Below are 17,944 nucleotides of genomic sequence, written 5' to 3' on the forward strand. Positions count from 1 at the left end.
TTTGTTTATCTCGATCATCGGTTACCTCGATGCTTTCTGGCGACCCCCTAGGACATCGACATAACCGGGTTCCACTGTATATATATTATTATTATTATTATTATTATTATTATTATTATTATTATTAATCATCATTATTAAAGTTTTTGGGGGTTTATGAATGTTCCTTGCTTTGACGAGGATGTGTTGATTATATAACACCCAAATAACATTGTTTAATCAAACCAAATATTGGAAATTTAATAATTTTATCTCTTTGGGTTTCATAAATATGTAAATCTGCATATAATAATAATAAAAATTAAATGTAGACCTTTATGTACTAAAGCACCTCAGTGCAATAAAGTATTACATTCTAAAGTCCAGCAAACACGACATGGGAGTCAATTCCTTGTAGCATTTTCTTGAACTTGGTTTGCAGGAGAAAATCTGGTTTTGTTGAAATAACAGGTTAACAGATGATAACTGGATAAATAACTAATGAATAAACTCAGCCTGGCTTCCACTATTTCCTATAACTTCATGGTGTGACTGATCAACTTTATTCCCCTGTAGTTCTCCTTTTCTCCTTCCTTAGTGTCCAACTTCTCTTACAGCTTTAACGGTCATCACATCTCCTTTACTCGCAGGAGGTCCTGGGTTCAACCCCCAGTGGAGCCATGCTCTTGAGCGTTTTGGAATTCCTATTGTCCATTTCTGTTGCAAGCACAATGCAGAAACACCAAAAGTTGTTTATTTTTTTCAAGGATTTAGTAACAATTTGTGACAAATACATGAAGCTCATTCATGTTTGCTAGCTGCATGGTTCCACTGGGGTCAGAAGGACCTGTAAAGCAGATGTGATGACCACTACCCTATGGATCCACACAATCACCTGCACCTGCATATGTTTCCAGATTGCAACTTTTCAGCTTTGACTCCACTGACTCCACGACCCTGCTTCAGTGAAGAAAGGCCTGAGAGACATGGTGCAGTCATAAAACCTGGAGCTTAACACGCTCAAAACAGTGGAGATAATTGTGGATTTTAGGTGAAACCCCCTGCTCTCCCCCTACTCACCATCATTAACAGCACTATGGCAGCAGTGGAGTCATTCAGGTTCCTGGGCACCACCATCTCTCAGGGCATGTAGTGGGACAATCACATCGACTCCATTGTTAAAAAGGCTTAACAGAGGATGTACTTCCTTCACCAGCTTAGAAAGTTCAACAGGAGTTGCTTTAATAACTGTCTGGTTCTGCTCAGCTGTAAAATCAGACATCAGAGGACTACAGAGGACAGTTTAGACGGCTGCAGTGCTTATCGGTGTCCTCCTGCCACTTTTCAAAAACTGTATACATCCAGAGTGAGAAAAAGAGAAAATTGTGTTTACACTACACAATGGAACCAGTTAAGGGACCCTAATGGTGGAATTTCTTTCCGCTAGCAGGATACGGTTTATTTATATTTACTTTCATTGTATTTTTTATTTAAAAATCTTGGCCACCTAGCACATGGGACTCAGCTTTTGTCTCTCTCCTTACAGTTTTACGGCCACTTTTGTGTGTGAAGCAGAGGTGATCACAACCACGCTATGGTTTAAAGAAGAAGAAACACAATCTTACATTATATTTGTTTTATACATGATTCCACTGGGAATCAAACCCAGAACCTCCTGCATGTAAAGCAGAAGTGATGAATTACTACACGGAACCTGTTTTTTTGTTTTTTGCATTAAGTGCATTAAGATGCTGGAGATCTTTCACTCGGTGGTCATGAGCCTACTGTGTGTGGTCTTCTGAGGAAGCAGCATTTTACTCAGTAATGTCAGCAGCAGTAATAAACTCATTTGCATCGCTAAAACTATTATTGGGCAAAACCTTTAATTTATATTTTTCCAGTTAGATTTTGAGAGATGTTTATCTTTATGCACATTGGACATAATCCTTCTCAGCAACAGGTTCCATAGTGTAGTGGTCATCACGCCTGCTTTACACGCAGAATGCTTTGTTCGAACCCCAGTAGAACCATGCACTTAATTCTGATTCTACTTCTGGAATGCTGTTACAAGCGCAATGCAGAAAAATGCCAACTTGTTTTTATTTGCAGAATTGTGTTCAAATTTTAGGGAATATCTTCGCTTTCTTAACATAACTGTTCACAAAAATATAAACCTCATTCATGTTTGCCAGCTGCATGGTTCCACTGGGAGTTGAGCTCAGGAGTTTCTGCATGTAAAACAGATGTGATGACCACTACATTATGGAACCATACAGTCAACTAAACAGCATGAATGAGCAAAAATATCGATTCAGGCAAAATGTTCTACAGATTGCAACTATACAGCTTCGAGAAACTTGTTTCCAAATGTACCCTCAGCTTTCTGTTCTCGGTTGACAGGATCCAAGTTCTTTTCAAATTCTGTAGTACATGATTAATTCAGTAATATGAGGAAGATTAATCCTTATTATTGATTCTCATAGAGTGTCTAAGAGGAGCTACTCTAAAAAGCTGTAAAATCAGTTTTCAGCCAACGACCCTGCTTCAGTGAAGAAAGACCTGAGAGACATGGTGCAGTCATAAAAACCTGGAGCTTAACACGCTCAAAACAGTGGAGATGATTGTGACATTTGAGTCAGTAAGTTTTCTAAGTTGAATTAATATTTTCCCAGTTAAATTTTGAGAGATATGTTTCTATTTATGCACATTGGACATCAACCCTCTCGGCAGCAGGTTCCATAGTGTAGTGGTCATCACGTCTGCTTTACACGCAGAAGGTCCTGGGTTCGAGCCCCAGTGGAGCCATGCCCTTGAGTCTCTGATTCTATATGCTTTTAGTGCATTGCGGTTACAGGGCCCATGCGCACGATGAACATCAGGTGAGGGTCTCTGCCCGAGATGGTTCCTCCATATGAAGAAGGACATGGGTGAGATGCAACCTCCCTGAACTCAATAAAAACTGGATATGCTGAGAGAGCTTGATGTGGTCCTTCATAGGAAGAAAGTGTGAATGACATTGTAAGAGAGGGACAGACGGGTCGACCTGTTAAGACAGATGTAGTGTCATAGAAGCTTCTGTAGTTGGTCACGCCCAAAGCAATTCCTGTAGTGAAACACAGAGCAACGTTCGAAAAAGAAACTCATTTGATTGGCTAAAACTATTATTGGGCAAAACATAGGGACATTTGAGTGAGTTCTCTAAGTTTAATTCACATGGTTCCACTGAGATTTTGAGAAATGTTCCTATACTACAGCTTTTTAAGGTAAATATTTACATCCTGGATTCTTAAGAATACAAGTGTGAACTCAATCTGAATCTGATTTTGATAAGCTCACATCTTCAATGTTTCTTAATAATGTTAATCAATAGTAAATCATACCACATTTTATAGAGCTTGCTGTGAGTTATGTGGCTACTGCTTTGTAGCATTTCTCAGTCATGGCAGGATGAAGAGATTGGCCTTAGAGAGAAGGGTAGCACCTGCCTAGTTCAAACCCAGTCCTTCATTGTCAACCCAGTTAAATGCTCACTTGTCTTTGAAACATGAAAACATCAGTGCATTTATTTACTTCATTGCTGTTTTCCTTTTCAGTTACTTGAAAGAGAAGCAAAATGACGAAACCTAAATTTTAAGGTAAAGTATACTGTTTTTACTTAAGTGTACTTTAAATTCATCATTGTGTTCATATTGTTTGTAATTATATGTTGCTGTTTGTAATGAGATGTTGCTGTCGGTATTTAAAACATACTTCGAATCTCATTTACAACATAACTAATATTTTCCTACAGATTCTACAGTGAAGGTGTTGAGCAACAGCAATGGTGAGTGTCTGTGTTCTTTGTTTTAACACTACTTCAGTGACGGGCCGTGCATTTGGTACCTGTGCCTTCAGTGTGGACTTACCTGATTTAATTCACCTCTTAATACCACCACTATCATGTCGACATTATAGAAACCATCAATACTATACAAAAACACAATATAACAATGAGTGGCATTACAGAGAGAGAGGCATTTTGCATATGGAGGGTGAATACCATTTTACTAAAGCAAGCTTCAAACCTTTACACTACAACCGCAACTGTGCCATCTATATCATGTGGAGCAGTTTAGAATCAATATTTGTCTAATAACATGACAAAAACATTAAAAAATGTAAATTAAATACAACTTACTCTCCAGAGATGCATACTCATAATGCATACTCATAATTTGCAACGCTCCTGTGGTATCAGTGGTATCGCTCGTCTTCACTGGTCTGGAAGTGGTGAACAAACCCTTTCCCGGGCTGAGACAAGCTAACTAGCTTTAGGGTTGGGCTACCTGGCTTTTCTAGATGTCTAGCTTTTCTTGAAAATGGATTTTTAACAACGTCCGAGACCAAATCATTTCTCTTCCTACATCAGTCTAACTGATGTATTAATGTGTGTGGATCGCTACAGACATGTTTTGCCAGTCCAACTTGGCTGTAACAGTTTCGCTCTGACGAACCAATCAGAGGACAGAAAAATGCTGATGCTAGTCTGGGCCAGCTAGCTGGTCTTGTGAGGCGAATTTGAAATCTGATTGGTTAAAGAAACAGATCCATTGCTAAAATAGTCTAAGGTACATCGGCCAGCACAACTGATTCTGAAGACCCTGGGCAGATTAGATTGACATGGCAGCAAATAGAAAAAAAATCAAACATTCACATACTGGAAGCAGTGCAGCCAAGAAAAACTCACAATTTCATCGAACAAATATTGGAATTTAGGTTGTAATTGTAGATCAGTGCTTCTGATAATGTTTAGGCCAGCAGAGAAGAACTTGCTGGCCCTGATGGCCCACCACTGCACTACTCTGATTTAGAACTACTACTTTATTTAGAATGAGCATACTTTAAATATTCCAGAAGAACAACCAGGAGAGTGAGGTACAACCATTGTAGATTATTTTATCCTGGCTGATAAAACATTTAAATTGTTTAATATAAATACATTTCCAAATACTCTATTATACATTTGCAGCACTGTGGAGTAAGGCTAGCTGGTCGACTTTGGCTTCAGAGTTAGTGGGCGATTTGGTTGGCAAAAAACTGCTTGTGCCATGCTCCACAAGGTGGAATTTATTTTATGATGCTGTGGCGAGAATAGTTGAAATACTCATGACTGACTTGAGTACCATCTCTAATCATTTAGAGCTAAAATGTATTGGTGAGAGGGAGTTTCAGTTTCTGAGGGAATACTGTGCCATCATAAAGCCTCTCACAGTTGCTCTGGATATCCTTCAATAGCCCTCCTGGATAGCCCTCCTGCCCACAATAGAAGTTTTGATGTTGAAGCTACTGGAGATAAAAGAAGGCCTGATTATTGCAACTGGCCACCTGATGCCATAGTTCAGGTAAGAAACATTTATCAATATTCAAATGAAGTTTATAGATGTAAACATTAATATTTTTAGCTGAGCAAGCACCAATATAGCGTAAGAAATGGAAAGAATGTAAAGTGCAAAAACAATTTTTTTGATTCTATTCACACACTGTACTGCACCTACCCACTGGATGAAAAATAAACAGTAATAATACCATAATTCCTTTTTTGCAAAAATAAAGTTTTAGTTTTGTCCAATCAGTTGCACGTATATTTTTAGTTTCTTAATGTGTGTGTTTTTGTGATGTTTAAATTATTTTATAACTCATATCTATAGGTCAAAAATCACAGTGGTGTACAGCTTTCATAGAATGTACATAGAGGGAATCTTTCACTCATTCTTAAATCTGTGTCACTGTGGGGTTTTTTTTCTGCAGGCAATCAAAACACGATTTGCATCCGTTTTGGAAAGCAACAATGCAATACTGGCAGCTTTCTCATTTCTTATGTTTAAACTGAGATGGTTGAGAGACCAGAGGAAGAAAGAGATGGTCAAAGGAATGCTCACAGCAGAGTGTCACAAGCTCATCCCTCACCCTGGCCCTGTTCAGCAAGCAGCCAAGATGCCTGTGTCTCAGACAACACCAGACTCAAGCTCCTTCAATGTGCAGGACTTTTTATGTTTTGAGGAGGCTGATGATACCTTCAGCACTGTGGAAACTGAAGTAATGACCTACTTGAGAACAACCGATACAATTTCCCACAATAAAGGAAATTTCTCTGAAGAAAAATGCAGCTACTCCATTAAGTGCACCTGTTGAGAGACTTTTCAGCCTGGGAAGTCTGGTACTGTCTCCAAAGAGGAACAAGCTGTCTGACCAAAGGTTTGAGAGACTTCTTCTCATGCGGTACAACCACTGGTTTGGAGAGTAAAACTCAAATTAACATTCATTCAGGTCCTTGCTAGTAAGCACCATTTGTTGTTTCAAATAAATAAGCACACATTTGTTATTAAAAATATTTGTTTGTTAAAAATAATGGTTAGTTTAGTAGCCACAGAGACATTTCTGTTATATGTTCGAACACTAATTTTATGCATTATAAAATGCATTACGTTTCCGTTTATATTATTCAACTTGTTGTGTTATTTCAGAAATGCTTGTGATATATTCAGTTTGTGCTGCTCTGACTTTAATAAAATAGTGTTTAAAAATGACTTTGTGTTTAAGTCAGTTTTGTGTTTGTATAAACCATAACACATAAAGGGCATTAATGGGAACATTAGAGAACGTTCTTTAAAAGTAACTAAAAGTTAAAGGTGTAAATAATCAACAAAGTAATTGAGTTACTTTTGAATGAAGTAACAGTAACTGTAACTAGTCACTATTTCTTAGTAACCAGCACAACACTGTCTGGCACAGTCGTGCAGGTGCTTTCATGACTGATCTTCTTAGGGGCTAAAAATGCGATTCTGCAAGTCTCAGCCCCGTAACACGAAAGGAAAGTGTTTTTTCAAACCGTTCCTCACAGAACACGCACATCAAAAGTCATGACATGCAGATTACTCGGTCATACCGTGCAAATTTATATGGACGCAGGTGGGAATCTCATAAAAAATATTACTCACAAATTATTATTTTTGGTTGAGCATTTTAGTCGCAGTCTGGACCCCTGTATAAGAATGTATGATGTATGGAAGAGATTAACAGCAGCATAATTCAGAGAAAGAAAATTAAAAGCATTTAAAGAGGACTGAGGTGAACCCCTCAAACTGACCCAGAAACAGAGAAGGAACTTTCTGACCACCTGCTGGTTTTTCACAAACAGAACAAAAGTGTCTTTAAAAGTAATATTTATAAGGAGACACGACTGTTTTATGTTGTAGATGTTTTTCTGAAACTGTGGAATCGAGTCATTTCCTGGTGAATCAATCGATTCAGACTTTATTGAATCAATTCCAGTGAACTGACTCAGTGACTTAAACTGAATCTAAGGAGTCAAAATTACAGAACCAAATCTTTTTTAACTGAATTGATTGAATTATTAAAATAAATCTATTAAATGAAATTGTTATTTTCTAACGTTTTGAATTCAAAGATTTATTTCTGATGTTTTAACATAACTGAGGTGGTCAGAAGTTATATTTGAGCAGTAGATGTTATAAGGCTGCATTCAAACTAAACTTTTTGCAGCAATCGATAGTTTTGATCAGTTTAACTTCTGTTCATGTTCAAATGATTTCAATCAGAACCTTTATTTTATTATCATTTACTTTTGTCACATTTTCCCAACATTTCATCATGTGGATTTTAATTCTTAGTTACGATTTAAATGAAGTCCAACACTTTAATAAAAGACACAAAACACACAATATTAAAATATAAATTTGTATTAAATATTACAATAAACTTTGATGTGTTTTGTACTTTATTATATGTATGGCATGGCTAAATCTAAACCTGCCCAGAGCTTTGTAGATTGTTGCTCTCCGGTGCTGCCATTTCCTGTTCTTCGTGAATTATTGAGGAATCTGGTTTTAAAGCGAGTGATGTTTTGTTTGGTCTTTAGTTTTTTCTCAAATTCACTCACAAATTCCAAAGTTTCGTCCAGCTCAACAACAAGTTCCTCCAGTTGCTCTTGTTCTCTCATCAAATTATTTCTCTTGTGCTCTGCCCTCTTTTTCTCTTCCTCACAGTGGTTGAGGGAATCCTGGAGCTTCCTGGTGGTTTGGAGGTGTGAGGTGGTCATTTCCTCCAGGTCGTGTTTGGCCTTCTCTTTTTCTTTCCTGAGTTTATTTTGCTCAGAAAGCAAAGTGGCCTCTTGCAGAGCAAGACGTGTCTCCAGTTGGTCTCGGTCTCTCATTAAATTATTGTTCTCTTTCTCACAGAGATTTAATGAATCCTGAAGCTCTCTGATGGCCTGGAGTGGTATATTGTTCCTCTCCTCCATGTCTAGTATGGCCTTCTTTTCTTTCTCTCTTTTCAAAGTGACCTCGAGCTGAGCAACACGTTCCAGCAGTCGCTTTTGTTTTCTCGCGCAGATCTCTCTCTCACGTTCTTCAGATTTCTCGTAGAGTTTCAGGAAAGACTGGAGCTCAGTGGAGCTGTGTGTCATTTCTACGATTTATGTCCTGTTCCTGCTGCTTTCGCTCAGAAGCCAAAGTAGCCTCCAGTTTTTGCACCGTCTGTAGCAGAATGGCTTTCTCTTCTTTCTCTTCTGCTATCTTCTCTTTCATCTGATTAATAAATGCATTTAAGTCTTTTACTACCTTCTCCATGTGTTTCAGCTTCTCCTTCATTTCAGCAATCTGTTTAGTTTTCCTCTTTTCTTTAGTTTGATAAATCTCTCCAAATCTTCTGAAGAGCAACATGTTTACGTCTCTTTACTCACACGCACAAACCTCGGAAATGAGAGAAACAGAGACGCATTCTGATTTACATAGAAGTTGCCTTACTGTGACATCACACAGAGATGCTCCGCCCCGGTTTTCTCTCTCTCACCCAGTAAACTGGGTCTGTACTGTATTTGTAATGTTTTTGCATTAATGTTATAATATCTGATAGCCATTAGAGGGCACTCTCATGCTACATGTGGGTGTGTTTGCAGTGTGCAGAGTAAACGAGTAAAAATGCTGTGCAGTCATGTCTCCGGTTCTTTCTGCATGCTCCGAACTTAACGGGATAATATGTGTTTTATAGCATAATGATGCAAACATAACAGTATTTACATTCATCACATTACTGTGCTGGAAAACAATAAAATTAAAGCAGCGATGAACGGGCCTCGCACCGGGCTCACCGCCACCGGTTGGCCTGAGGAAAACAGTGAACAGTGGGCGAGGTGCATGTAAGCGAGTAAAGACAGGAGAATTATAGCACAGTCATTTCAAAGTGCCACACTTCCTGCTGCCAGTAGGACCGTAAATGTATATTGTCATAAATATTGTCATCAGTCCAGGACTTTTATCAAACATGTGAAGTTTGGAGCTGATCGGTCATTGTATGCCTGAGTTCCAAACAACTTTCTGTTTTGTGATGTAATCGCAAACATCAGCACTTAGCCAACTGTTGCACGGTTGAACGTGTTTATAGCATGTTTGGTATTGCGTGGCATGTTGAAATGTGTTTCTGAGAGTGAAGTACAGTGTAAAATATAACATTTCTTTTTGCCAGCAGGTGGCGCTATAACTAATACTGAATATGGGCATGTAGATCTGTTCAGATCAGGAGTCGTATCAAACATGAGAAGTTTGGGGCAGATTGGACATTGTATGTCTGAGTTATAGCAACTTCCTTTTTGATGGCAAAACATCAAAATTTGTCAGGCCACAGACACACCCTTTAATGAAAACTCAAGATCTTTGCAGTTTAACATTTAGATTGTGCAGAACAAATTTAGTGTTGATCTCTAGGAGGAGTTTGTTAAAATACAACATCTGAAAATGGCAAAAATGACAATAAATGTGCTCATAAAATAAAAAATACCAGACTTCCTGTTGGATTTGGATTGCACCCAGAGACTTTTTTGTAGGTACTAGTGTGTTACATGTGTGTACCGATTTTCATACATGTACGTGAAACATAGCTTGAGGCACACACCGTTGAAAGTGTATAGGTGGCGCTGTTGAGCCATTTTGCCACATCCACTTTAGAAAAACACTAATTTAAACATGCAAAGTCCAATCTGCACCAGATTTGACTCTGCATAGGTGGCGCTATTGAGCCATTTTGCCACATCCACTTTAGAAAACATATCATACCTAAAGTTTCGCCATTTCTGATGTGTGTGCAAAGTTTCGTGACTTTTCGAGCAATTAAAAAAAAAATAATAATAAAGAAACGGAGCGATTACAATAGGGTCCTCGCACCATCGGTGCTCAGGCCCTAATAATAATAAAGAAACGGAACAATTATAATAGGGCGTTCTTAGGCCATGAGTGTTTTTTAAACAAGTGAAAGTTTGGTGCAGATTGGACTTTGCATGTTTAAGTTAGTGGAAAAATTGCCTTTTCCTGTTGCCAGCAGGTGGCGCTCTAATAAAAATGGAATAATGTTATTTTGATGTGTTCAGGCCTGGACTGTTATCAAACATGTGAAGTTTAGCATTGTAAAGAATTGTAGAGAATTCAGTAAATATGTAGGTGAAGTGCTTTAAAGTGGAAAAATAGAAGGAATTTTTATGTTGAATACATTTTGAAAGTATTTATAATGTATGTATGGTAAATAGTGAAATGCAAGAATAAGTCAAAAGGGTTGCAAACAAAGAGAATGGCATTTATTGTTGTAGAAAGGCAACATGTTATGGTCATTAATGAAAACCAGTCTGACAAAAATGTCATGTGATACTAACATTGTTTGATTTGTGTTGAAAAGTGACAAAATGCAAAAGGAACTGCTGAAAGTATGTAAAAGTTTGTGTTTTCCTTGTTGATTAAGGTGGAGGCCATCTTGTCTGTATAGGGGGTAGACTATTTTTCCATGTTTGAGGAAAGTTTTGTTGTGTTCAGAAAGATGATGTTGTCTGTGTGAGTAGTCCAGTGGTGTAGCATAGTGTTGTATTGTTTCACTGTAGTTTTTTGCTGAGTCATCTGTAGGTTGTGGCAAGACAGCACTAATTGCAAAATACAGAATGTGAGGATTTGCCTGAGAGATTGAAGTTGTTATTGTTTTCATTCGTTGGATGATCAGTGATGGGGCTGCTCCACTTGCAATGTCATTGGTTCCGATGTGGAGTAGTACCAACGCACTGTTGTGTATTGTCTCAAAGTGGTCTATGTGTTGTTTAGAAGATCTCTCAAGAGTCGTGTCTGGGTGAACCCAGCATTCTGCATCTGGTGGTAGTCCTCAATACCTCGACACATGGCGTCTGTTAGCAAGCAGACTTGTAGTCCTGTAGGATAGAAGGAAAATGTGTTAGAAAATGTCAAATGAAGCAAGATTTTATTGTATATTGTTGCGAGTGTAAATATTAATTTTTACCTTGGGGTATGTTGAAAGTTCTTTAGTTGATTGTTGATGTTATTAATGTCTGTTCTGTAGAGAGACAGAGAAGGTGAGTGAATATAAGATGAAGAGTATGTGATAGAGGCTGTATGAAATGTGCTATTGCTATGTTAAGTTACCTCGTTGTTCCATAGTTGCGTCTAGGATGCATCAGAAGAAGTTTGAGTGGTGAGAAAGGTTGCTCTGTATTTAAAGTGCTAGTAGAAGCTGTAGTTTATAAGGAAATAATAAAATAGTTACAATCGTTTTATGGATATTGTGAAAAGTAAATATGATGTGGAGTTGTGTTGTGTTGCATGGATGCTTGGGGCATATTTATATTGTGTTTTGCAAGAAGTATTTATGGTGGTTTGTAGTAGTAGGTCTGTATATTTTAAACAGGTAAGAACATTTTGAATGTGAAGGGAATATGTGCAGGAGGTAGATTTAAAGTGTAAAAATTGTTTGGGGTACAGTCATTTTGTGAAACAAGGTTCTTTTTTCTCATTGTACATTAAGGGGGTGTGTGTTTTGGACATGTAATGTTGGTTGTAATAAACCGAGTTAACAACACAAAAAGTACTTTATAAGTTATTGTGCTTTAATTGGTCTTTTTGACTGCACTATATATGGAATTAATGAAATACTTTTTATGTGTTATGTTTACATGTAAGAGTTGTGAAGAGAAGAGTAAATAAAATGTAGCTTCTATGAGAAAAGTCAATTAAAATTATATGAAGAGGTTTAAGAAATGTGAGATGTTTATAAATCAAACATTGTGAAAATATATTACATCTGTAGAGAGGAGGCAGATGGATAATCCTCTTAACGACTTCTTTTGTGTGTGTGTGTGCATTATGAGAGCACATTATCAGGTGATTACTGTGTTGATGATAGCTATTAGTGTGAAGGCAGTCTATATGAATAGAGTGTGAATGCTGGCTACATGCACTGTTTGTTTTAGGATCATTATTAGAGCCATCAGGATGTAAAGTTCTGACTATATTAGTGTTTATGCTACATTTCTAAAATTGTCAGGATTTACTGTAATTGGCATATACTTTTTGTCCCCTTTAATTAAATCTAATTTAAATTTAATTTAATCTTATTGTATTTTTCTAGTGCTCAAATAAATTATTTATATATTGTCTAAAAGTTTGTCTATTGTGTTGTAATTGTAAAAACTATGCAGTGGTTTGTTAAATAATAAAATAGTTTGTAGAATACTTAAGTGTAATTATTAGTATGTATATTGTTTGAAACGGACATATGTGATAGGAGATCACAATAATTGCTGTATTTATTTATTAATAGTATATTTGTTATTGTTATTTATAGTGCTTATTTTTTGTATTATTTTTGCATGAAATTGGGTAAAACATGATAAAGGAAAGAAGTAGGGGAAAGTGTTGTTTCAATGTAGGGTCATGTATTGTGCTGTATGAGTTTGTGGTAATTATAGTTGCAGGTAACTGTTATTGTTTGTTTTATTATTTAGAGCAATATATATTACTGTGTTAAAAATATATATTAAATATGAGTCAAAATGTTCATCATTGAACAGGAATATATTTCATTATGTGTGGGAATTTGACAAACATATTGTGAATATTAATAGGATATAAGAAAGTTACATTTAACATAAATGATCGTGTAGCATAGGTATCTATAAAATACATATCATATTTTATATTATTACAATAGCATTGTTTTAGGAATGCTGGAGTTAAAGTTATAAATATACTTTATGTCTGAAATAAAAGGGGTGTGACTTTGTGGTTAGGGGTGTATTTTAGGTGTGTGAGACTCTTTATTGTAACGGGTTTTCAAGGATAAGTTTGTCATAGTGAACTGGTGGTGGCGCTGTTCAGTGCATTGTAGCTGCAGTAAAGCGTGCATCACAATACTGTAAAAGGTAAATATTTTGTGTCATGTTTAATGAGTGTAAAGGATTTGTTTTTTTGTTGATTTTGTAGTGAGATATTTATAAATGCATTATATGTGTTTTGTTGTTGCAGGAAATGGCATTTACAAGTCCGTCCAAAATTCCACATGTGGAAGGGGAAGAGTTTGTGTTATTAAGAGATCAGTTTTGCTCATTAGCAGTGAGTATTATGCATTTTATATTGTGTTAAATATATTGGTGTAGTCTTAATGGTGGTACAAGGGCATGTATTAAAATATGAAGTAAATGTTGTGTTTTTTTGTGTAGTATTCAGTGTTGGATGAAGGTGTTACGAGACAAGGAGTTCATCAGGAGTTGACAGAGCTCGGTGTAAAAGTGATGAGAAAATTTGCTGAGTTGGATGCTGAGGAAAAATATCTACAGAAAGAGTTGGCTGAGGTACGCGGAAAATTGGAGAATGTGAAATGAGACCTAGAAGTTACAAAGGCTGCTCTGGATTGTACAGATGTTTGATGCAAAGTCCAATGTTGTTGTTGCATTTTCAAATAAAAGTTATTTTTGTAATGTGTCAGATGCTCTCTCTCTCTCTCTCTTTGTGGACTGTGTGTGTGTGTGTGTGTGTGTGTGTGTGTGTGTGTGTGTGTGTATGTGTATGTGTGTGTGTGTGTGTTTAACAATCGATGTTATCGTGATGAATAAGTGTCCAAGTCTAATTAGAAAGTTGTGGTGAAATTTAGGGCAAACTTGGCACAATGGTAATAATGTATTGTAGTTGACTGTGTTGGGTTTCAATCACATGCTGTTGATATTTCATGGGGTTTATTTTTTTACAGTGTGTAGTAAATGTATTTTATTGATGTGATCACAGAGAATACGGATTCACTGTTGTCCAAAAAATTTTTCTTTCTTTTATGAGGTAATTTGTATGTATTGTATTTTCTGGTGCTCAAATTAAGTATTTATACATTGTGTAAAATATTATTTATTGTTTTATAATTGGAAAAAACAATACAGTGGTTTATTTAAAGAATAAAATAGTTTGTAGAATACTTAATTTAATTATACTTACATACATTAGTAATTAGTTTGCACTACATGCTTAATACTTTTACATATTATTATTACCAGTGTTGGGCAGTAACGTGTTACTGTAACGAAATTACTTTGACAGTAACTAATACTGTAATGCGTTACTTTTCAAAATAAAGTAACTCCGTTACCGTTGCCATATGGTGCGTTATCCGTTACTTTTTTAAATGAATGAATTTGGGCTAAAGTGTAGACTACAGTCTGACCTGTTTACAGCAGCCGCATTGTAGGATTGGAGGATGAACCACTGTAAACACGCTGTCTCCGTTTATTCAGGTCTGTGCGGCAGTAATGGCGAGTCGAGGCAAGACAAGTTTCTCAAAGTAGAAATATGCTCATTATTTCACTTTAGTTGAGTATAAAAAAACAAAAAAAATAACTTTTTAGTCTAATGTAAGCTTTGTCTTTCTGGTTCAAAGGTCATATTTACTGTGATAAACAGCAACTTCAATCTGTGGAAGCTCCTCCAGAAACTCCAGTCACTCCAGTCCACTCCAGTCCAGTCACTATTTCTTAGTAACCAGCACAACACTGGGCACGAGTTTGTCCATCTTTTATTCTCCAGGAGTTCAACTGTAGTCCACGGCACGTATATTTTCTGGAATTAGACTTTGAGAAAACTCAGGTAAAATTTACTACATGACCACCCACATGAACCACAATAGACTTGTGCATATTTTCCTGTATTTTATTGTCTATTATGGTGTTGTTCTGGTTGTTGTTCTGATCTTTGGTGATCATGATGTACTAATATACTGCAGCACTTCATGTGTTACTGTCTTTTACAATCAACTGCATTAACATAAAGAACAGATCATTAGAAAGAACTTTTTTGTGTATGATATTGTGTATTCATGTATTTTTCCGCATGGTAGTTGTACATTGCATCACTTTTCAAGCTACTATCTCTTATTATATGTTACGTTAACGACAAACAACAACAGATTCATGTATCTTAAAAACTAAATTCTCATACGTGCATTACATTTACATTAATGTGTTTTTTCGTGAGCTCATTAGTGCAGTATGTTGCATCACTTTCATGCTGTCGTCTATTATGATGTACAATATTAAAAAAGATCTTTAAAGAAACTTGTGCATGCATTACGTTACTGTGTTTGTTTGTTTGTTTGTTTGTGTTTGTTTCACACAAGGTTTTAGAGGACGACGAGTGAACGCCGTCTGTCTGCGGTAGAGGACGATGAGTGGACGTCTCGTCTGTGGCGGTTTGGCAGCACTGGGGTTTGGCTCTGAAGCTGGAAACACACCTGCTCCCAGTCAGAAGAAATGATTAGATCGATTAGAAAAATGTCTGTAACAAAGCGTTTCCTTATAACTAAAAGCACTAAACTCTTTCTACGCTTTAATTCTGATCCTTTGATTATATCGTATATAAATCATGTTGTTGTTGTGTGTGTTTTATGCTGTGTGCAGGAACATGGCAGCTGGTGAACAAAGGTGGCTTCTGCAAGGTATGCGTCTGCATCAAGGCACGTGTGCGTACATCGTACATGTACTGAGGAGTATCACTTCAACTTTGAAACCTTTGGAGCTACCTGCTATGCTTGTTATTTACTTGTTCTTCAAAAGAATTGCCTGTGGTGCCAGTCTATCTGTACTTTAGGTAACGTGCCATCTTTTACCCGTAAATAGTTCAGGTTTCCACCAAAAAGGACGAATATGTTTGGGAAACTGATGAGGACCCGTTCAGACCGGTGATGGACATTCTGCACCACACTGACATGTTCTCCCCAGAGGGAATGTGGCTAGATTCTATCCAGAACTCTGTCTATGATCTTCCTGCAGGACTTCAGCTGATCACCCGTATCTATCATGCGTGGGGCTATTACCCTTGCCCAATCGTTTGGAGTTCCTGCCAGCTCACTGGTTGCTCGAGCACTCACAGTTTTCTCTTAACAGACTTTCATGCAAAGCACCTTTGTAACGTACTACACCATCACCTTCTGTGGCTATGTTCTATGGACAACTGAACCAGCGAAACATCGTGATTGGAATTGTCGTCCTATCCTTTGTCACAAATGTCACACAATCGGAAAAGAATCAGTGGTATTCTCATCGAGACGTCACGGTGGTGATTTGAGGATTTACAATGCGGTGTGGTCCTCACTGAAGTCTCACAGTTCTATATCTGCTCTTTGCGGACTGGATCAGGCGACTATCACCTATTCCAGTAAAAATTTAAGAAAAAAGGCAAGTGAGTCTGGACATCAAGGACAGGAACTGAAAGCTAAACCTCTCCATGTCCAATAATAATTAATAAAATCAATAAAAATCTAAAATATGAAATCACGTGTTTATTGAAGTGTTCGACATCATTTAAATCCTGATTCTAAATCAGTGTTTCTCAACTGGAGGATGCTTTTAAGATAAATAATTAAAATCCACATGATAAACTTTTGGGAAAATGTGACAAAAAGTAAAATTGCACAATTATTAAAAGATGAAGTTAAACCATGATTTTTGTCTTCCTTTCAAATGCCGTATGACCTCCTCATGGATTCTTGCATCTTGTTTATATCCCTCTTGTGGGGCAGGGGGCTGTGGCTCGGGGTCATAATGCTGAGGGGGAGGGAGGTCAGGAGGGAGAGGGAAACTGGTCCTCAGTGCCACATTGTGCAAAACACCACACACCCTGATAATCTTACACACATTTTCCAGGTGGTATAGAAATCTGCCACCTGAGACATCCAGAGCTCCACATCTGCATTTAAGGAGGTGAGGGCGTCTGAGGTGAAGCCTCTGTCACCTGTCATATTATAGACTACATCAGGACAATGTTTACAATTTCTACATGTTGTTAAAGTCACCAAGAAGCCAGTCATCACGTCCTGCAGCTGCCTGTAGTCTGTTCCCTACACTGCTATGTGTCAGGATAAAGGAATCATGTGCTGAAGCAGGTCAGTGTGCCACAGTGAAGAGAAACCTGATGTATCGACTACCCACCTTAATAATAACATCCAAAATGACAGGCATTATGACACTCAGGGGCAGATACCAGACCTATAGCATGAGATTTAATAGAATTATATTATATCTAAAGAAGGTCTTTGTGAAAAAGTTAATTATATATAATATTTATATAAAGTATTTCCCTGTCTGCCATTTCCCACTAGAAACAACCTGTTGTCATTAACCCCAGAGTGGTGAGGACCTGTATTTGGACGGGGATGGCATGGTTCCGGTGTGTTTCCCTCTGTAGTACTGGACCCAATTCAGCACATAGATCCAGGAGCACAGCTGTAGGAATCTAAATCAGCTTATTATCCAGTTATCATCATGGGCCAAGAAATCATCATGGTCCCTGAAGTCTCTTTCTCTCCTTAATCTTCCATTGGCGTAATCCTCCAGCAGTGCCATCATGCAGCATTACACACGGGGGTCACCACAGCATTTATATGTTTACAGTAATTACACTGATCATTAACACTGTGATTATGGTCGGTATATAAGGAAGTGCTGAATGTGTGATTAGAATCAGCAGTAATGAAGCAGTAATGAGCACAACATCTCTTATTCTTGAAGGTTGATTTATCAAGAGTAATAAATGTGTCAGAAGAACAGACAGCCAAGAGTTGAAGTTGTGGACGAGACAGAGGGTCATAAAGCGCCCATAAGAGA

General features: G+C 37.3%; 1 protein-coding gene, 1 long non-coding RNA gene and 1 other non-coding gene across 3 annotated transcripts in view; 2 read left to right on the forward strand and 1 right to left on the reverse strand.

Annotated features, from left to right (window-relative positions):
- The window catches only part of LOC124384638 (eukaryotic translation initiation factor 4 gamma 3-like), a 1,295,064-nt gene that overhangs the window by 104,384 nt on the left and 1,172,736 nt on the right, over nucleotides 1-17,944 (reverse strand). The window lies entirely within an intron of this gene.
- LOC124384781 overlaps nucleotides 1-17,944 on the forward strand; it is a 277,817-nt gene that overhangs the window by 73,507 nt on the left and 186,366 nt on the right. The window lies entirely within an intron of this gene.
- Nucleotides 2,712-2,784, forward strand: trnav-uac. Its single transcript has one exon. It is a non-coding gene; the product is annotated as a tRNA-Val (tRNA).

The sequence above is a fragment of the Silurus meridionalis genome, chromosome 4 (genome assembly GCF_014805685.1).
Source record: "Silurus meridionalis isolate SWU-2019-XX chromosome 4, ASM1480568v1, whole genome shotgun sequence".
Taxonomy (NCBI): Eukaryota; Metazoa; Chordata; class Actinopteri; order Siluriformes; family Siluridae; genus Silurus; species Silurus meridionalis.